General features: G+C 47.7%; 1 protein-coding gene across 1 annotated transcript in view; it reads left to right on the forward strand.

Annotated features, from left to right (window-relative positions):
• Positions 1-17,525: 17,525 nt before the first annotated feature.
• Positions 17,526-21,977, forward strand: part of LOC133347483 (glutamate receptor ionotropic, NMDA 2B-like) — a 66,195-nt gene continuing 61,743 nt past the window's right edge. Inside the window, 1 exon segment of the mRNA XM_061559770.1 lies at positions 17,526-18,135. The gene's annotated coding sequence lies outside the window, so the exon portion shown is untranslated.

The following is a 21,977-nucleotide window of genomic DNA, read 5'->3' on the forward strand; positions in this document are numbered from 1 at the left end:
CCTTCGTGTACTGTACACAAATAAATACGGCCATTGATACGTCCACATGGCAGAAGTCACGCGTTGGCAGCAACAAATTCAGAAGAGGCCTGACTTTGCTGATGAGACCCTGCAAGTCAAACACGGTACATGGCTTGCCCGCTTGAAATCACGCTGATGAGATACATTTGTTCAAAAGGCCGAGGCATACAACATGTATTTTATGCAAAAAAACTGACTGCCCTATCAGACCATTATTTGTAAATCGTGATCCTCTTACTACAGCTTACAGTGAGTTTGATCTCAATGTACATCTCTTAAACGAGTCTTGTCACAGTGATGCAACGTTGGTCAGTTTTTAACCCTAACTCAAGGTTGTGCAGTGGTAACAATTTGCCTAGCGGCAAAAATAAAAACCCTGGGTTTGATTCCTGGCCCAGATGCCTTTCCGTGTGGATGGTGTATGTTCTCCCCTTATTTTACACCGGTTTCCTCCTGCTTCTCCGCTTTCCTCCCAAAGCTTTCAAAACACACACACAGTAACCAAACATCGCAATGCTGAATAATTACCTGCAGATTACTCGCTTGGGATTACACAGCAGCAGCAGCAACAACAACATCGCCCCCCTACTGCGAAAACGAGGAAGGACCCTCCTGAGAGCGGCTTGAGGCTCAGGTGAGGACCTCGTGTGTAAAGCAAGTGCAATAAATAAATAGTTATTAACCACCACGATATTTTAAATATACCGTAAAGTGTACCTACTGTACCTCATTAGCCTACTCCATCATTCTTACAGATTCCAGGAGCGCAAAGACATATACATTTCAACAATAGAGGGGTTTTTATGGGGGGAGGGCTAGATTGCATAAATATAAATGTGTCGTTAAACCCGCCACCACCCGACACAGCCAATTAGTGAGATTTGTCACGTAAACAGAACGTGCCAATAAGTTGCTAGTTCAGCAAACCGGTGTGTTGGAGAGCAAACCACACAACATTTACAATTCGAGTGCCGTGACGTTTCGCCGGTAATTAAAACAACCAGCATCATCAGGCGACAGCCACAGAGTTGTGGAGAAATCCTCCTGTTTCTGTCTTAAATCGACGGGGGATACATGTGATGTGGTCACTTGTGAAAGAATCAGGTGCGAAGGCCAGGGTGGGCGGGGAGGGTTAATGTATATGCATATAAATGATGTACATTTCAAATCCCTCTCGTACCGAACCTCATCATAGCTCGCCGAGCAGACTGCGAGAGAGAGGAGGAACACATTTTTCAAAGTCAAATCCACGTAAGGAACTCACGAATCCAGCACGCATACAACAGTGGTAACCACAGCACCCTTTGCTCACGTCTTACCCTGGAGATCCTGATCACAAGCTTGCCTCGCGCGTGGCAAAAGCTACAAAGCTAAGTGCAGGATAACAAAACGGTAGGCGTCTGACCCCCCACACCACAGCACCTTAAACAGTCAGGTAACGTAACTCTCCTTCACCCATCGCTGCTGCCACCAACACGATTTGGTGTGCTGAGCGGTAGAGCGAGCCTCTCGCTGCCGGAAGGTCTTCATAGTTCAAATCCTGATTGAGGGTTGACTCGGCCGATCATCCGCCCGGGGTGGATACAATGGTTTATCACTTCTGTGGGGAGTCAATAGTGGTTTTCCCTATGGACAGACCTGCCCCCGCCACCGCAATGTGGAATCTCCACGAGTGGCTGAGGGCTGTAAACTGAAGAGGAGCGCTAATTGACTCAATGTTCATTTGGGGAGGAACTCACTTTGCAAAATTCAGTGATTAAACTATTAAACAAAAATTTGTTTACCAGGTAAGGCTCGCTGAGCTATTTAGCTATTTTTAAGAAGCGACCTGGCCACACATGATAGCTCAACGAAGTGGCTTATCGCGCGCAAATGTATCGCAGCCAAATACTCTAAACGCGCGATGTCGATTCTAAACGTGGAGGGCACAACCGGAGGTCCCGGATAGAAATCCACACGGCCACTGGGAGAGAGAGAGAGGCATGCAAACTCCACATATACCAGCGACAGTCGGGATCTCCTGTATACCTGGCGAGGTAGTTAACATCTGCTAGCCACCGTGGCGCCCACTGCACGTGCACGTGTCTCACACAGTAGGCTGGAGTTCCCGGGAGACTCAAGTGCCCATTCCCCGTGTCGCACTCTCGCAACTGGGCGACTGCCAAAATAACTAGCGGGTGCCAACTTCACTCACTGATCTGGTCTTGTTTAAATACCTTTGGTTATCGTCTCACATTATTAGGCAACCCACCACTTTAGTAACCTCCAAAAGAGGGTTTGTGCGGAGGCCACAGTGTGGTTAGGGGCCGTCCATAAATGACGTCACGCACCTGGGGGGGAGGGGGGTCAGACATTTGTGACGATGTGTGACGAGGGGTGGGGGGTTGAGAAATGTGACGTCACATCAAATTGCGTAACTTTAAATTAATATAGGCAACACGTTCTACTTCATTAAATATACTTTTTAATCAATTTTTTCTCCTACAACATCAGAGTGCAGCGCCACATTAAATACGCACTACAATGACAATAGTTTAAAGCGATTTGAAACGTTTTTTTTTGGGGGGGGGGACGGGGGCAGAGCTTTGTGACGTCATATTTGAGGAGGGGGTCTGACTTTTTGTGACGCCGTGTGACGTAGGGGGTTGGGGTCAAAAATCGTCCAAAATCGCGTGACGTCATTTTGGACGGCCCCTTATCATCGATTCCCGGCCATGGGACATCAGTGGCGAGAGATGTCGGAGCCCGTCGTGCGTCTCCACCCCTTCAGCAAAGCCACACTGACCAGTCTGGTGAAGTATGGTTAAACTGACCAGTCTGGTGAAGTTATGGTCAAACTGACCAGTCTGGTGAAGTATGGTTAAACTGACCAGTCTGGTGAAGTATGGTTAAACTGACCAGTCTGGTGAAGTATGGTCAAACTGACCAGTCTGGTGAAGTATGGTCAAACTGACCAGTCTGGTGAAGTATGGTTAAACTGACTAGTCTGGTGAAGTATGGTCAAACTGACCAGTCTGGTGAAGTATGGTCAAACTGACTAGTCTGGTGAAGTATGGTCAAACTGACCAGTCTGGTGAAGTATGGTCAAACTGACTAGTCTGGTGAAGTATGGTCAAACTGACCAGTCTGGTGAAGTATGGTCAAACTGACCAGTCTGGTGAAGTATGGTCAAACTGACCAGTCTGGTGAAGTATGGTCAAACTGACCAGTCTGGTGAAGTTATGGTCAAACTGACCAGTCTGGTGAAGTATGGTCAAACTGACCAGTCTGGTGAAGTATGGTCAAACTGACCAGTCTGGTGAAGTATGGTCAAACTGACCAGTCTGGTGAAGTTATGGTCAAACTGACCAGTCTGGTGAAGTATGGTCAAACTGACCAGTCTGGTGAAGTATGGTCAAACTGACCAGTCTGGTGAAGTATGGTCAAACTGACCAGTCTGGTGAAGTATGGTCAAACTGACCAGTCTGGTGAAGTTATGGTCAAACTGACCAGTCTGGTGAAGTATGGTCAAACTGACCAGTCTGGTGAAGTATGGTCAAACTGACCAGTCTGGTGAAGTTATGGTCAAACTGACCAGTCTGGTGAAGTATGGTCAAACTGACCAGTCTGGTGAAGTATGGTCAAACTGACCAGTCTGGTGAAGTATGGTCAAACTATGCTCGTGATCGACACGGCGTAACATTGGGGTGAGACCTTCTTCACAGCAGCACGCGATTAACAAAGGTCTATAAATGAAAGCTCTAATTGGCGTGGCCTTTGATACGAGGAAAAAGCAGGGCAACGGGAGGTTGTGATCACCCTCCTCGCATTCAAATATCGGGTATATTGTGATGCATACAATAGATTGCCAAGAGAGACGGAGAGGTGACAATCATTGATTTGTTTTATCAATAGGCAGGGTTTCGTGATCGATGCTCTGCTACACGCCTGTTGGGAGGATGTCCCCCAAAGGGAGTTTCCTATTTTGACTTCCCCTGGCAGAGCTGCTGCTGCTTGATTTCTAACCAATAATTGATCATATTTGCGTCTGACTCTTGGTTAGCATCGGAGCTGCCAATACGAGTGATTGGAGCTGCCAATTACACAAAGCCACGCTCAACGAAGCCAGTCCACTCGGTGAGCCTCCATTTGTTTTGCTGTGAGAATTCACCGTTGGGGGTTGGATGCTCGTTTATCCGTGCGCGTGCAGTCCGTGCTGCCGCAAAACTTAAAAAAACCGGCATAGATTCCGGAGCCAGGCCCCTAAGAGATGTGCACAGTTTATGGCGTGGGACACAAAGGCGGCCGGGCGTGGTGTTGGCCACCCACCCCCTTGTGTGCCGTGCCGGCCTTCATAGGTGCTCGCTAATAGCAAGCACTTGCCTCAATAGTCTCTTAAGGCTATACGGGTGATCTTTGTCTTTGTGTGTGTGCTCGGGCCAACATGCGGAACGGAGTACACAGGTCAAATCCGGAGCCAGCAGACAGGCGGGAAACATGGAATTCTCTCTCCGCCTTTTACAAGCACCCTGACTGCTTGGCAAAGCAGTGATGTCACTCAACACAGGAGTTGCCAGATGGTGCCACTCCCACTTCGTAGGGTGTCAGCAGTGCATCATAGATTAATAGTGGTTCGTGCAGTGGTTTGTAAAACAAATATATACAGTTTTGGAACACATTTAATTGCCACTCTTGTTAAAAAAAAAACTATGCAGATTTAGGAAATGTTATTTGTATGCTGGGTGTGAAGTTTCGAAGTCATTGGTGTTGGACTTTTATAGTTTTTGTGAGAACGTGTAAATTATTATTATTATTATCAGACGGACAAACGCACAGCATAGCGGTAAAGCGGCTCTATGCTCCTTAAACAAATAAACTTGTCTTCTTGGTTCTTTCGGTAAAGTCACGTAGAAGGGAAGTAATAAAATAATAAAAATAAAACATAATAAAATTATTCTCACGACGTTTCGGCCACAACGCAAGCAGCCGTCCTCAGGTGAAAACCAGGTCCCTTCTACGTGACTTTACCGAAAGAACCAAGAAGATGAATCCCTGCAGTCACGAAAGCTTTAAATCGAAATAAACTTGCATTTAAACAAATGGACTAGAAGCAGCCGCAGCGGTGTTTGTAAAAAAAAAAAAACACAATTAATTTGTAATTATGGACAAGGCTATAAAATCAATGGGGTGAAGAGAATTAAGTCAGTTGTGGAATTAGAGGTGGGTGATATAGGCGGTTACCTAGGGTGGAAAATGTAATAGTGATTTAGAGAAATTGGTCAATCCACTGCTGGATGTAGGCTTCCTCTTGACGGATCGTTCGTTGGGGGTTTGCTTGACCACCGTTCCTCAACATGTCGTTGCCTCGTGTAGGTTCATGAAGGGCGGGAGTAAGGGTTGGTGTGGATGGCACTCGCCACTAACGTTCGCCGTGGCCAGGAATCAAACACGAAATGCGGCAAGAGTTCAAAATTGCAGCGCGCCATCGTAATCCGCCCTAAAGATCTGGCAGAAAATTTCCTCCCCCTCCAACGACATTTGCGGGGTCACCCTTGACTCGAGTGGGCGTAGCGCTGAAGCTGCGTCGGTGGCTGCACGAATAATCCCGCTGCATGCCCAGTTTGCTCAGGTCTTCATTCCCATCTTAACCCCGTTAAAAGGTTACACCGCGACTCGTAACGGTAAATGATGCAGAAAAACCAAATCCTAAATGTGAGAGAACGTTTATCGTTTTCCCATCCCCGTATTGCATCGCGGAGCAATGTTGGCTGATGTTTTTATGTGACCAGCTTGCCAATGGGTCGTATCCCACGTTCATTTGTGAGCAGCTTGTTATCGTCGTCAGGTTATTATTAATTGCATTCCCGGTGCGCCACGTATGTCTCGTGACAAAGAGTCGATTTGTGAAATCTCGCAGAATAGTACGAACCCGTTCGGTCTGAGAATTCGTGTCAAATAACTTGTGAAAAAAGCTCTTCAAGTGAAATTTTCTTGTATCTTCATACAAGAGGCGCCAACTGCCCCCACACACTCCCCCTTTGAGATTGGTATTTGGAGCATGACAACCCTCAGAGCTGTAATATATATAGATAATATAGTATGATGGGTTTTTTTTCTATTCCATTCATTGGTAACAAGGCTTAGACCATTGACTGGCAAACCCTTTTGAATCGAGTTTATTTGGGAATGGCTGCCCGGAATTTCCAACCCAGTAGCTCAGTGGTGGAAGCTCAACAACACTCAGACCTCTGAGTCGCCTGGCCACCTCGGCAGGTTTATTTCTTTCAATTTGACAGTTGCTTTGTACATTTGATATTCCCTTTGTCAGATAAAACTCCTATTTGACATTTGAAGCAGGTCCTTGATATTATTACATATCAGAGTAAATTACATTGGCCACATTTGTGTGAGCAGAACAAAAAAATATCCCTTGGTTCAGAATTTCCCGAGCCTTGATATTGAAATGCAAGGTGTCATCTGTTGTGTGACACATTGTACCGTGTTAGGGCTTGTGGCTATGGAGTAGAGGTTTTTTTTAATGCGCATTGCATATAGAGGTATAGCACATCCAGTGGTATTTCCCTGTAGGAGGGAATAAAAATAGCTTGTGAATGACGACAATGATGGCGTAAGAAATTCAAAAAAAATGTTTGTTCTATCAATGAACCACTACACTCTCAGTATTATTCCAGAACGACGCCGCTCTTTGATGTTGGCAATTTCCTTTATTTTTGGTGTCTTCCAGTGACACCTCTCTAAGCTGGATTACAGGTATCCATCGCCACACATCAGATTACACAGAAGCGTTGCGAGGGATACGTTTTTTGTAGCAGTGACATAGCAGACAGGCCTCAGCTAGAGCTAACTCTCGCGTGAACTTGGTCTATTCTTCCACGTTGACTCGAGGTCTTAGAGTGGGTTGGTGCTCCCCATACTTCAACCCCACCGCATTGCGACATGCCGATCGACTAACGTTGGGCGCAACCATTTCATGTTTGCCGGGTGGACAGAGGCGGGACAATTTGAGAAACGTGCTCCATTGTTTTTAAGTTGCCGTGCCAGAAGATGAACTCTTGAACCGACGACCTCTGGGTTGACAAGTGAGGGTGTGCGAGCCATTACACTAAGGCAATTCTTCCGAAGTAAATTAGACCATTAGTCATCCGGAGCAAATACTGCAGTACCTTTAAGCTGACTCCCGATGAATCTAACATCCGTGGAATCCCTGTTTACCCATTTCGCAGTGCGTGGATTCAATTTTCAGTGCAGCATGCAACTTGTCTGCTGGAGCTCTATCAATCCTTCTGCCACCAAAGGAGGGAATCTGGCCACACTGTTGCCAACGGCAGAGAGCCGCTCATCTCCACGTTGTGTTTCCCCACTTCTGCTTCGCTGCAGCCACACACACACAATACACGGTTGTTGTTGTTGTTTTAAGGCGTTTTCGGAAAATGTGAAAATACATTCGGGGTTGGCACTACCTTTTAAAAAAAAAACCCTGCACGAATTCATATATTATGGTAGGCACAGTGCAGCTGATGTGCACAATGCGAGTAATGGGAATTTATGTCACTAGCTTTGACTGTGGTGAGTTACCACTGGCAGTGAAAACTGGAGGGTGCCTCGTGCTTTTTAGGTTTCATGATCTTGCTTGGCTCAATGTAAGCATAAAATCCATAGCGTTGTGTACACGTACAACATATATATTGGTAGATTCCTACAAAGCCTTTTAAACAGCGGTGTGATAAACAGCTCGAATGCAAATTTCTGCCGTTCATTTTGCGATGCTTGTGGTATAAATAGATTGCAGTTTGTACGGTGATAGATTCTTCTTGAAAGTTAAAGCACCCACGTTGTGAATTTTGTATTCAAAACATTCACCGGCGTTTGCGTATTGCACCTCTTGATGCACAGTGTGATATGCAAGCCAAGGGCCTGCGAGGCAGCGTAACCTTGACAGCACAGAAACATCTCCGATATGCCCTCACTTTGGAAAATGTGATTAAAAAACTGCCGAGACTTAGATTCATTCCAATGTTGGACCCTGAAAATCAAAGTGCAGAATTTGCGGGGTTGACAATTTCTTGGCAATTTGGGTGCGTTTATTTATTTTTACCTAATTATATACTGCGCGCGTGTGTGTGTATATATAAAAGCAGGCTTGCTGATATGGGTGTAATGGTTAGTACACTGGATAATTCAGAGGTCGCTGCTTCAATCTCCCGAGCACGGCAGTTGAAACAAAGAGAATGATTCTTAAAGATCCCCTCCCGCCAGCAGTATAAACGGCGACAATCACAGTCCATCAGCAGATGGCAGCTTGCGTGTAATGGAGTAATGTGTGGGTACCCCTTCACCGCCCCCACCATCTTCCAAGGCACCTGGCCAGCATGTAAAAGAGTAGGCCAGATACCATCTCGAGGGGTTCACATGAGCTCCCTCTATTGGAAGCACGTCCACCAGCAGTGGTGTGAGAGAGACATTTCAGGATATTCCGTTTGAGCGAGGTCATATTTAACCGAACATATCCATATTCATATATTTTGCCACCTGATATCATTTTATTTGACCTCTGGGTCCCAGCTCTGTCAGACGAATATGATTTTATCCACATTTGATGAATCTCCGGAAGAAACATGTGCAGATAGAAGTTTTACATTTGAAAAATAAATGCCTGTTGCGGAATTTACTTTGTTATGAAAAACAATCATCCTGACCTGTTCTTGCTGCGCGAAACTAAGACAAGTAACGGCGAGATGATGTTGTCATTGAACATCACACATCATAATTTACACTCCAGTTATAGTCACCCTGCAAACTAAAAATACGATTCCGTTCCTTTGTCTTTGACGTAAAGCTTGACCTTTTCGAGGCACATATTGTGCGTGTCATTTCTGTTCGCTGGCTTAAAGCCCTTGTACATTGTGGGATGTTGAAATGCTTCGGTAAGCCTGGACATTAATGGGATGATCTCCTTTTGTCCACTGCATCTGGACATGGCAATTGAAATGAATGTGATGCAAGGAACAATGTGTGAAAAGTGATGGCGCCCAAGTGGCTCGATCGTCCTTGCTCTAAGCTTAGTGAGGTCTTTATTGAACAAGATCAAGCAGGGTTGAGCAAAGACAAAAAAGGTTGGTACATCTCTAAGTGGGTGGAATCCACCTCAGGCACGAACGCAGGGACCAGCGTGACATGGATAGCGTTCACGCGTATCTAGACATGCTTAACATTCCGAATCAATATAAATGATTTATATAAAATAAGTTTTACGGTAGCATTGCTACGAGGTGTCACGTGCAAGCGACGCCGCCGTTATGTTGTTAATGAGCGCTGAATAATTAATGTTGTAACGGACGGTGCGATGGCCTGCGTCGTGAGTGACCATGTACACGCCACAACCTGCTTTCGTTTGGATCCGATTTGGAACCACAATTTGGTTCTTTGCGGTGCGCCACAGAAGAATGGAGCGTTCGGAAACCATCGTAAAAAAAACGCGTCTAGTTTTTTTTTAAACGATAAATTAGCTGTTTTAACCGATGAAATTTGCTCTTTCAACAGAAGAGATTAAAGTGCAATTTGAACATATGACAAAAAACGAATCACACGCAATGATGATAGCAGATTAATGCGTTTGACCAGCGTGAAATGGTTTCATTGAGGAAGAAAGATGATATAATCAGGGAGAGAGAAAAGGAGCCAGCAGTATCGTCCGTTCGGACGCAGAGGAGATATCCGTGGTTTGGCTGAAACCGCTCCAGTGTCCTTCTCGACTGCGCTAGCCGCCATCAAACAACGGTATTATACAATTGCCTTTACACAGCTCCACATTTAATTAGTTTCTAGCCACATTGTACGTGTCGTGGATTTATTCTCCAACACATGTGTTTTGGAGTACTCTTTGGTTTTTTGTCGGTAAAATCACGTAGGTAAAAAATAAAATTAAAATAAATTAAATCACGACGTTTCGGAGGCAACACAAGCTTACCTACGTGACTTTACCGAAAAAACCCAAAAGAGTATGAACCCTTGTAGTCACGAAAACTTCAAATCTAGAATGTGTTCAAGTAGTAACACATTTGGACGTTTTGTTTACGTGACAACCCTTACTAATCGCTGTGTCGGGTGGTGGTGGGTTAACGACACATTTATATTTACGCGATCTAACCCCCCCCCCCTCCCCGTAGAAAAAGCCCTTTATTACGACGTACAAAATCCATGATTGCACCCTACCACGCTCCGATGTCTATGCTCGCCGCTGTCACCAAGGGGCGTTGACCAGCGTTGTTGAAGCATGGTCGACAAGGCCCCCCCCCGCCCCGCGTGGACGAGACGTCGTGGGGAGATCTCCGTGCGCGGGGGGCACTCGCTGTGCACGCGCACGGTCACGTGGCTAGGGAATGCGTCCACGAGTCTCGACGCGCGTCGCCAGTACCTCCACCAGTACCGTAAAAACACAACTCACTCACTCCACATTCCTAAGGTTGCGGGACTGATGAGCAGCGCATCTTCCCGAAAGCGACGCTCGTTTTATATTACAGTGGGGGGGGGGGGGTACAACAGGGCAATGGCGATGATGGATCGGGTGATAGAATCTGGGTCATGAGAGATTGGGGGGGGGGGGGAGGTGCGCTGCGGTGATGAATGCTCCAGTGACACGTGCGTGGTTCTGATGCCCGAGAGACGAACAATCTCGTGCGGTTTGCATCACTATAATAAACCAAGGACCACCCGGGTCAAATGTTCTTCACTTTAAGGGTTTTATCTCACGCAATGCGAGATTTCTTTTTCTCTTTCTCTCTCTCTCAGGATGGGCCTCAAGTTTTGTCTTCGATTTGTCTTCGGGAAGTGTTCGATATTTCTCGATATTTGATGATGGGGCCCAGTAACCGTGGCAGAAAGGCAATGTGGACGATTGAATAACAATAGTTTGTAACACCGTGCAACTGTAAGAGGTACAGTAACACTAATGCCATTCGTTTGTCAATCTGCTGCTGGATAAAAGTGTCCCACCCCACACCGTGTCGGTCATGAGGATTGGTTGACCATACTTCACCAAGCTGGTCAGTGTGGGTTCGTGACAGAGGCTCCCAGAAGTTCCACCACCAGCCAGCTCAGTATCTTGGAAGCTTCCCTTATGATGTGGTTGGCCCTGCTCAGAGGGTTTTGTGTTCATTACAAGTCCTCTCCATCTCTAGTGTACGTTATATATATTAAATGTATGGGATGTGTTGCAGATAATCATATTAACACATTTTTTTAAATCTGGGCTAGACATTTTATTGCAGTGAACCTGCATTCAGACGCATTCAGATGCTGTCTTTCCGACAGACCTGTTCTTCACCTGAGGACGGCTGCTTGCGTTGTGGCCGAAACGTCGTTAGAATTGTATTTTATTATGTTGAATTTTTATTATTTTATTATTTCCCTTCTACGTGACTTTACCGAAAGAACCAAGAAGAATATACGCGTGATTTTTTAAAATAATACTTTATTATTTTTCTATTGACGTGACTTTACCGAAAGACGCAAAGAGTATGAATTCCTTACAATCACGAAAGCTTTAAGTCAAGATTTTAAACTAAAAAAGTCCCATTGGTTCATGTTTTTCAATTGTTTAGTTTTATATTCAAAATTAAACACCCTTTATTTATTTACATTTCATTATTACGTGTCAGCTGGAGTTCGCCGTATCTAGCTCGGGTAACTTCGTTGTGACAATTGCAGACAAATAAGTATTCGATCAAAATTCGAAGTCGAGGCAAAATAATTGTTATTCATGAGCTATTAATTTTAACAGAAATAAGTTAAGGGAAAGTCCTCGGGGTTTGTGCTTTGCAGTTGCACAGTAATTGCCACGGGAGCCACACTGCACGTGAGTGTGACAACAAGACTGACCATGCATACATAGCACCTCCAATGAGCACGGTTGGCTACGCACGGTGCGAAAGAGGTTCAAGATACGCACACACGTAGCCAATATGTAACGTGGGAAAACTTACGTTCATATCAACTCGTTACCGCCACACCCTTCTGATGGCATGGGTCCTCGTTTTCCCACCGTGAGTTGGAGCAAGGCAGCTGGTACATCTGCCTCTGATGGCCCTTGTTGGATGAGATTCATGAAGTGCTTTGTATTCGCCCGATAAACACCGATATTCTGCTCACGGCGATGGTGCACCGTGAATTCGTTCACATTTGTACTGCGCCACTAATGCCCCACGGGTGGTGTGCAGATTACGATGACCGATTTAAAGTCAATTTAGACCGACACCCATTAGGGGAAACTGGCGAATAATAAAATAACTTTATTAAATTATAAAAACAAACATGTTTTTTTTAATTACATTTATGTGAAATTACAAACTCGACTACGTTAATTTAACGTTTAAATGCTAACACTATTTGCAACTTTACAACAATAAAATAACGACCTTGCAGTTTAACCCCGAGTCGCTTACCATCATCACCAGCACCAGGTTCACAGAGACTTGTGGAGAGACGCCGGTGGACAGAGAGCGGAGGAGCACGTGGATCAGAGAAAGGCACGAACGCACACACGCACGAGGGGCGACGCCTTGCCGTGACCGTGAAGGAATACAAATGGGCTTGCTTGGTCTGGACCAGGGATTGGCAACCTGCAGCCCCCTTGCAGCTCTTTGGCTGCCCCCTTGCGGCTCTTGGCTGCCCCCTCGTGACTCTTTGGTTGCCCCCTTGTGACTCTTTGGCTGCCCCCTCGTGACTCTTTGGCTGCCCCCTTGCGGCTCTTTGGCTGCCCCCTCGTGACTCTTTTGCTGCCCCCTTGAGACTCTTTGTCTGTCTCCTTGTGACTCTTTGGCTGCCCCCTTGAGGCTCTTTGGCTGCCCCCTCGTGACTCTTTGGCTGCCCTCTTGTGACTCTTTGGCTGCCCCCTTGTGACTCTTTGACTACCCCCTCGAGACTCTTTGGCTGTCCCCTTGTGATTCTTTGGCTGCCCCCTTGTGACTCTTTGGCTGCCCCCTTGTGGCTCTTTAGCTGCCCCCTTGAGACTCTCTGGCTGCCCCCTTGTGACTCTTTGGCTGCCCCCTTGTGACTCTTTGGCTGCCCCCTTGAGACTCTTTGGCTGCCCTCTTGCGGCTCTTTAGCTGCCCCCTTAAGACTCTTTGGCTGCCCCCTTGTGACTCTTTGGCTGCCCTCTTGCGGCTCTTTGGCTGCCCCCTTGTGACTCTTTGGCTGCCCCCTTGTGACTCTTTGGCTTCCCTCTTGTGGCTCTTTAGCTGCCCCCTTGTGACTCTTTGGCTGCCCTCTTGTGGCTCTTTGGCTGCCCCCTTTAGACTCTTTGGCTGCCCCCTTGTGACTCTTTGGCTGCCCTCTTGTGGCTCTTTAGCTGCCCCCTTGTGGCTCTTTGGCTGCCCTCTTGTGGCTCTTTGGCTGCCCTCTTGTGGCTCTTTGGCTGCCCCTTGTGACTCTTTGGCTGCCCCCTTGTGACTCTTTGGCTGCCCTCTTGTGGCTCTTTAGCTGCCCCCTTGTGGCTCTTTGGCTGCCCTCTTGTGGCTCTTTAGCTGCCCCCTTGAGACTCTTTGGCTGCCCTCTTGAGACTCTTTGACTGCCCCCTTGTGGCTCTTTAGCTGCCCCCTTGTGGCTCTTTGGCTGCCCTCTTGTGGCTCTTTGGCTGCCCTCTTGTGGCTCTTTGGCTGCCCCCTTGTGACTCTTTGGCTGCCCCCTTGTGACTCTTTGGCTGCCCTCTTGTGGCTCTTTAGCTGCCCCCTTGTGGCTCTTTGGCTGCCCTCTTGTGGCTCTTTAGCTGCCTTCTTGAGACTCTTTGGCTGCCCTCTTGAGACTCTTTGACTGCCCCCTTGTGACTCTTTGGCTGCCCCCTTGAGGCTCTTGGGCTGCCCTCTTGTGGCTCTTTAGCTGCCCCCTTATGACTCTTTGGCTGCCCTCTTGAAACTCTTTGGCTGCCCTCTTGTGGCTCTTTAGCTGCCCCCTTGAGGCTCTTTGGCTGCCCCCTTGTGACTCTTTGGCTGCCCTCTTGTGGCTCTTTAGCTGCCCCCTTGTGACTTTTTGCCTGCCCCCTTGTGACTCTTTAGCTGCCCCCTTGTGACTCTTTGGCTGCCTCCTTGCGGCTCCTTGGCTGCCCCCTTGTGACTCTTTGGCTGCCCCCTCGTGACTCTTTGGCTGCCCTCTTGCGGCTCTTTGGCTGCCTCCTTGCGGCTCCTTGGCTGCCCTCTTGTGGGCAAACTTTTATTTAACTAAATTTGCTTAATTCGGTTCTTTTACTCTCTATAGTGATGGGTCGGCAATCCGTGTCTCCGGAGCGTCACGCGGCTCTTTCAGGAATGCTTCGTGACATCATATTATTAAGGGCCACCACCGCCGTCTCGGATTCACCGCCCAATGCACTGCGGCTCATGAAATATTGAGATTAAAATTTTTACAATTTTTTACCGAATAAAAAAAAGTATCTTCTTTTAATTTTGGTGGCCGAGCCCCCCCCCCCCCTGGTCTGGACACACGGCTACAGGAGATGGATGGCCGATGCAGGAATTTGAATTGGTGGGGGGCACATCGGGGGCACTGCCCCCCCCCCGCTCCCCACCTTATCTTCGCTTAGAATGGCCACTGATTTGTTATCACCTAACGCAGTATGGTTAGCACGCCGTGGCTATGAACTTGGCAGAAAAAAATGCGTTCAGTTAACGCGCCACGGATAACATCATTGACCAGCGTGGTGAAGTATGGTCTAACACCCCCCCCACCCCCTCCCACGAATGACAGAACATCGGGAGGTCCCATTCCATCCAGCAGTGCAATGGCAAAAGGGCTCAAATAAAATTGGCGGCATTATTAATTATTATTAACGTTGCAAACAAACTATAAAAATCAATGCCTTGATTAAAGGGTAACGCATTAACCGAGTAGTTTCCCAAAGTTGTCTTAGATTTTTTTTTTTTAGAAAAATAAAAACTACTCAGACGGTGCGGAACCCACGGCAGGTGCTCGTGTATCCAGAGCCACGGAAGGCGTTCGACGAGGGGAGATGGAGCGATGTAAATGAGCTCGAGTGCGTGTGTCCTGGCGGATCATTGACACCGCAAGACGGCGAGAAATGATCACAGCTTGTGGAGACCTTCATCCAGCGGTCGGGTCGATCATGGCTGCTGCTGCTGCTGGGTAGCCGGTAGAGCCTGCCGTGGCTGAAGCCGCCGCTGCGCCTGTGGCTTTCAGAACCCACGCGCGCTGATCTGTTGCCGATGATTACCGGAGGGAATTCGGATGAGCATCAGCACGAGCCTCCTTATTTAATGGCTTCTCTAAGGAAGTGATTTTTTTTTTCGTAAGGTCGGCATCTTGCGGTGACGCAGCCTTGTCATGTGCTTTGTAGCGAGCGCCATAAATGCGATGTTCAGCCGCGACTCTTCTCAGAGAAGAGATTTGCAGGGATTACATCACGGTTTGGCGACGTACGGTGCGAAAGAAGTTCAACATACTGTACGTACATACGTAGAGTCTTATTGGGCAACGATGGGATTTGGCCTGCACTGTTAGCGTCCGCCAGGCTGACATGTGATGGGGGAGAAGGGGGAGATCTCCCCTGGATCTGCTATATCATTATTCTGGTGATTGTACTTTACTTGCCATCTCCGTGGGGGTATGCATTTATAGACCCCCCACCCTCTCCCAATAACAGATGTTGACTCGACAGCGTCAGGGATGAGACTGGTTCGTGCGTGAGTTGGATACTGGCTGCTGGGTGGCCAGGAGATGGAAGCACAGCAATGGATCGATGATTGTCTATGCGGAACGATTGTCACCCCCGTGCATGTTATGCGCGATGGTTTTCTCCCGTTTCCTCCCACATTGAGCCAATGACTCATTATTGGAATATCCCAATCGAGCATGGCCCTCCCGAAAAAAAGGTCTTGAGACTTAATGAAGCTTCCCAATATAGAATGCATAACTATTATGATTATTTCAAAGTGTAAAAAAAATACGTAAAGGCAATATCAACCGCGACGTTCAGTTTTTTTCTGTAATGTTTTTTTGGGGTTAGATCGCGTACATATAAATGTGTCGTTAAAATCACCACCACCTGACACAGCCAATTAGTAACAATTGTCACGTAAACAGAACATGCCAAGGCATTACTAGTACAGCACACCGGTGTGTTGCAGAGGATGATGAGGTTTGGTAGGAGAGGGATTTGAAATGTACATCATTTATATGCATATACATTAACCCTCTTCGCCCACCCTGGCCTTCGCACCTGATTCGCTCACAAGTGACCACATCACATGTATCCCCCGTCGATTTAAGACAGAAACAGGATTTCTCCACAACCATGTGGCTGTCGCCTGATGATGCTGGTTTGTTGTAATTACCGGCGAAACGTCACGGCACTCGAATTGTTAATGTTGTGGGGTTTGCTCTCCAACACACCGGTTTGCTGAACTAGCAACTTATTGGCACGTTCTGTTTACGTGACAACCCTCACTAATTGGCTGTGTCGGGTGGTGGCGGGTTTAACGACACATTTATATTTACTCGATCTAACCCCAAAAAACGGCATTATGGATGATATTGGTCGCGAAAGCCTACTACGTGTTAAACTTTTTTGCATTTTATTATTTGTCAATCATGGGATCACGGTCTCCTTAAGCCGCGTCGGCCACGGAGGGGTTGTTTGACCATACTTCACCATGCTGGTCAGTGGGAATTGAAAAGCGAAATCCAATGGGCAGAGGCCACGGTGCGTGCCTGTGCGATTGTCATCAGGCGCACGTTTGTCTCCGATGAACTTCACCCATGCGCGTGCGCTCGCTTGAGAGCTGCTCGCGTGATGAGCGTCGCTTCGTCGCTGCCGCCGCCGAATTGCGTTGCAGTGCAGGGACCGGGGTTTGTGTGTGCGCGTCGTGAACGCCGCGTGTTGCGTGATGCGCTCGCTTCTCTTGCAACGAGGAGTCCGTTCCGCGTGGAATATTCACAGTGGCGAGGAATATTCCGAAAGAGAAAGAGAGGGGCGGGGTGGGGGAGGAGCACGTAGAAACGACCTGGCAAAAAAAGAAATGGGACGGGGATTTCACGAATTTGCACTGCGATATATAATGATTCGCGTTTCACGAGTACATATTTGTTCTCAATTGCACCAAGTCCCCCATAGGTGTTGCATTCAAGCCAGCCCGCTAATTAATACACCGGGACTGCTCCCTGCTAATTTGGCACGCTTCAAACAACAGATTAACAGGCACGCGCGCGCGCAAAATTATCGCTCGTAAAAAAAAAAGAAACAGGGACTTCTCTTCTCGACACGGCAGAGTTGACGGAAAGGAGGGACGAAAGGTGAGACGAGGTTTTTGTGGTGAGAGAGGAGGGATGGATGGATGGAGGGAGAGAGAGAGAGAGGAGGAGGAAGAGGAGGAGGCTCATTAACTATGCTGCAAAGTGGGACACGCAGCTGGGCTGAGCGAGAACGCGAAGGGCTTCCGAGCCTCTGCCGACGCTCCCCCTCCCACCCCCGCCGCTCTCACTCCTCACTCGGCACACTCAGGGCACGCCACGCGGGCTGGGCTCTCTCACTCGCAACGCTCGAAGATTACTCCGTTTTAGCTCCCCCAGCGCCCCCCGGGGAGAAGGAGGGAGGGAAGGAGGGGGGAGAGACGCACATCGTCTGGGAGCGTCCCCGAGCCGAAGCCGACTGGAGCGCTGCTGGTGCGGCTGCTGGTGCTGCCCGCTTGGCTCACACCGCACTCACGCAGAGCCAAGGAGCCCCCCCCCCCCTCCCGATACCGTCTCGTCGGCTCCGTGATGTCATCCGCGAAGGAGGAACGCGCGCGTCTCCACGACCATGTTTAAGGTGGAAGGGAATAGTGTAGCGGCACAACGAGGAGGATTCGTTACCGGCGCGAAGGAGAGCGTGGCGAGCCCACATAGGCGACCCTGGTGCAGTAATTGCTGAATTGATTAGCGTGCGTGTCGTGTGGAGGGGGGGGGGGCACGAGGGGGGGTGGGGGGTGAGAATGTTAAGATGTACGCGGTTCGGAGCTCGCAGCTGGAGGAGGAGAGACGGTTGGATGTAGGTCTCTGATCAAGGAGGACAGCTCCAGCACCTGATTCATTGTGATGCTATTCTTCTCTCCAATATCATTCTTCTGAAAGGTAAAGAAAGCTTCTGCGCGATTTCAAATGTGAAATGGTGCGAAACGAGACGTTCAGTCGCCGCTCCTCGTGCGCTAAGCGTGGCGAGCGCAAGGGATGAGAATTGAAACAAAAAAACCTTATCTGAACTGCAAATCGCAGCTCGTAAATGAGCATTTATTAGAATAAAACGCTGATAATACGTCGTGACTGCTCTGATATGTTAATGTGCGTGTGTGTGTTACAAGATCGTATTATTTAGCCTCTGTGCCATCTGGTTGTGTGGGTAAAAAAAAAAATGTAATGTGGTGATCACAATTAACGTGGATAGGAAATGACCACGAACGAGTCTTTTGTAGACTCAGTGTAAAAATAAATAAATCATGGAATGTTTTATATATATTTAAAAAATAATTACGGAGCCTTGTTGTGATCTTGTATATGCTGGATTCGTATCGCTGATCTTGTATTGGTACATATTTCGTCGAAAGGTGCCAAACCATCAAATTCTACCACGGTGTAGAGAAATACCAGCAGCTCATAACACGGGGAGAAAACGCAGCAATAGCATTAAGCAGATCACATAGTGGACGTTACGTGCGTGCTATGTGTAAACGTTCACGTTGGAATTTATTTTTTTAAATATAATAAATTGCCATATATCGACGTAAATCCATTTCGCATCACTGTACCGCTGCTTGCTGGCGTACACGTCGCATGAATACTGATAAGGCGAGACCTCACAAAGCCGCCACCGTCTTCATTTCATACGCATTTTAATTGTGGAGCGTTCAACTACCCACACACAAAGGAAATTGCTACTCTCGATACGCGGCGAGAAGGCGATGCCCGCAATTGCGTCGTCGAGTTCGTCGGTGGCTCGTGGTTTTAAGTTGATCACTCTATTAAAATAGTTCACCCGCATGATGCCCACCAACAACAGCAACAAAAAAAAATCACAGTCATCATTCGCGTGCTTATATTTTTAGACTTGCCTTGGCGAAAGCTCACGTTGGTCGCTCGGCCAATTCGTTTACCGAATGTAAACGTTTCATGATCGAGATTCGCGAATTCGACGGATCTCGTGCAAACGAGGGGCGCGCCGTGACGTCTCCGGCGCGCGCGCACGGCGCGATTTGTGTTCGTGAAGTCCACTCGAGTCGAGCTGGCGTGCCGTGTGGCGATGTCCTGGGGTGATGGACATTGCTGGGGATGCCAGCCACTCGAAATCATTGCAGCCACGGACACCCACCGGCAGTTGGCACTCGCATCACATCCTCTTGTCTCACCAGATGTTGTTATACTCGTCGTCGTCGTCGTTATTATTGTTGTCATGGGAAATAATATAACGCGTGCCATTGATACATTATTGTTCAGATGGAATTCGTTGTTCAATGTGACACCCATTGATTGTACACCGTGGAAAGGTGTGGGAACTAGGTCTGAATGAATGAACATTGCCTGCATTAGACTGTCTAAAATATGTAGTGTACGTTGGATGTCCGCCTACGCAACGTATGTTTTCTCTGTATATGTTTGTGTGATACAGGTTACACCGTGTGTGGCGTAACCAACATGAGCGGTATTGCTAATCGTGAGTGCAGTACACAATGAGGATACGTGGCTCTTCGGCAAAACGTCACAGTAATAAGTGTATGTGGGCGTTCATCCCCACCTTGTGTGCAGTACCCTCAGTGGGGTTTAATACGACATAAGGGGTTTTAGAAATGTGTAATCTTACCTCATAATTTCCTAGAGACATGTGTAGTGGAGAATGGTGAATGACACATTTGATATGCGTGTCGGCTTAGCATCTAAAACGCAAGGTACGGTATATACGATTTTCAGCACAAACTGAAAATAAATACAACCATTAGTCTCCCTTATCTACGGTTCCTAAAAACGTTTATTTAAAATGGCCACCTTGAAGTGGTTTCAATATGCAGCGAGTCTCATCCACTTGAGGTACAGCCGACTGATGGAACAGCCACCGAACAGCCCCTCCTGATGGTGTGTGTGGGCAAACGGCATCCACGGCTTCACAGCATCCCCGACGCATTCACGAATGCCGTGTTCACGAAAAAGGGGCACGTTGCTTAACACAATATTCTGCAGCTTCAGTTAAAGCAATAAACAAATTATCGTAATGTGTACTTGAGTTAAAATCAATTGAAACAGATCTCAGCCTGTTGGGGCCTTTGACATCGAATGTTTCCTGGTGGCCTAGATTGTACTCCAGGCTCATTAAAGCGCTGACTTTTTACTTGAGATGATACAAACTGACTTTTTGAGATTCTAATTTGATCTCGTGTTCATCTTCATTGGGTTTCTTATAAGCCATTCTCAAATCATGTGAACAACTACACACGTTCATGTTCTTCCACATCTTCTGAATTTGATTGAATTTCAGTTGTCGACCTGTAGAGTCTGCTTCACAGGCAGCTGATTGTGGTGCCAGATCACGTGTCAATCATGTGTCAATCGACGTCGGGTTCCTGTGCAATATTCCAGTTTATTTTTGCACTGATTATCTTAATTTATTAACCCACGTCCACACGGACTATTATTGATGCAATACATCAACAATAATCAACTATGAAGTGTGGAATAGAGCGTGGCATGATGGCATTGTAGAAGCAACGAGGAGGAGGAGGGGGCATTTGTGATGGAAGGGACACGTGTGTAGGCTTGGATGAGAGGCAGGTTAACTGAGAAAGGCGTAGAGCCACATGGTGGTCAGACCGCGGAGGTCGGGTGTAGGCTATTCAACAGTTGTGGTATGTGGCAGAATTAAGCGATGCCGAGATATGGCGGCGGCATTGGAGTAGCGCTCGCCATGACGACCTCGTGATCTCCACGTGTGCACGTAACTTTACCAACGCTATTATTGCTGGCATTGGCCTCGGTCATGTGATGAAACATTTCTGTTACGACGCAAATTTAATTCAGGGACAAAGGAATGAACTTGGGAGTTTCCCTGGGGTGGGGGGCTGGGGGGGAGAGGAGGGGGGTGGGGCACATGGTCTGGGGTGGAGGGCAAATATCCATGTGGGACCACGTCAAGTGGCCAAAGGGGCCCCATGAACGCTCGTAATTATGATGGCACGGCACCAGCGTAGCGTACCCTTCCTGTCTCCTTTGTTCCCACACGCGTGCCCTTAATTTTTCAGACGTGGAAGGATGTTCACTTCACCAGCTGCACGGTCTTACAGGGTAAGGCAATTCACGCCCGCCTATGGATAATGTAACATATTCATGGTGTACATTTTACACTCGGCGTCGAAAGTGCAGCCCTTTTGTCAATCCACTGTTCGTTCAGTGCCTCCCCCACACCGTGCGGGGCATAGGGGTTTATTTGACCTACTTCGTCACGCCGATCAGTAAGGGTTGGTGAAGGAAGGGCGCATAGACACTGGAGAATAGTACAGTACAATAAAAAAAATCGTCCCTGCCCTCTACGGACAATGCAGCCCTGCAGCGACCTCCAACACCTGTTCGTTGCGGTCATCCATCCAATGCATATCCAGGCTCAACTTTGCTTAGCTTCAGAGAGACCAGGTGCATTCTGGGCAGCTACACATGATGTGTATGCATGCGGTGTGCTGTATATGCCGTACGAATAATGTACAAATACTGAACCCCCCCCCCCCCTCACAATTAACATCGTTTGATACCCACCATTAAATAACCTGCCGTACCCGAGTTGGCTAATATTTTGGGAAATGGCCGCCTATTCGGTGCAGAGAGAGATTGGGGGCAGCCTAAATGTTTTGACTGACATTTGGAGGAAGACTTGTACACACTGTGGTGGTGCCTTGAGAACACTGACATTTGGACGTACAATACCCCCTTGGATGACATTT

This window comes from Lethenteron reissneri, chromosome 26, assembly GCF_015708825.2.
Source record: "Lethenteron reissneri isolate LAM-NWPU_2019-01 chromosome 26, ASM1570882v1, whole genome shotgun sequence".
Classification (NCBI taxonomy): domain Eukaryota; kingdom Metazoa; phylum Chordata; class Hyperoartia; order Petromyzontiformes; family Petromyzontidae; genus Lethenteron; species Lethenteron reissneri.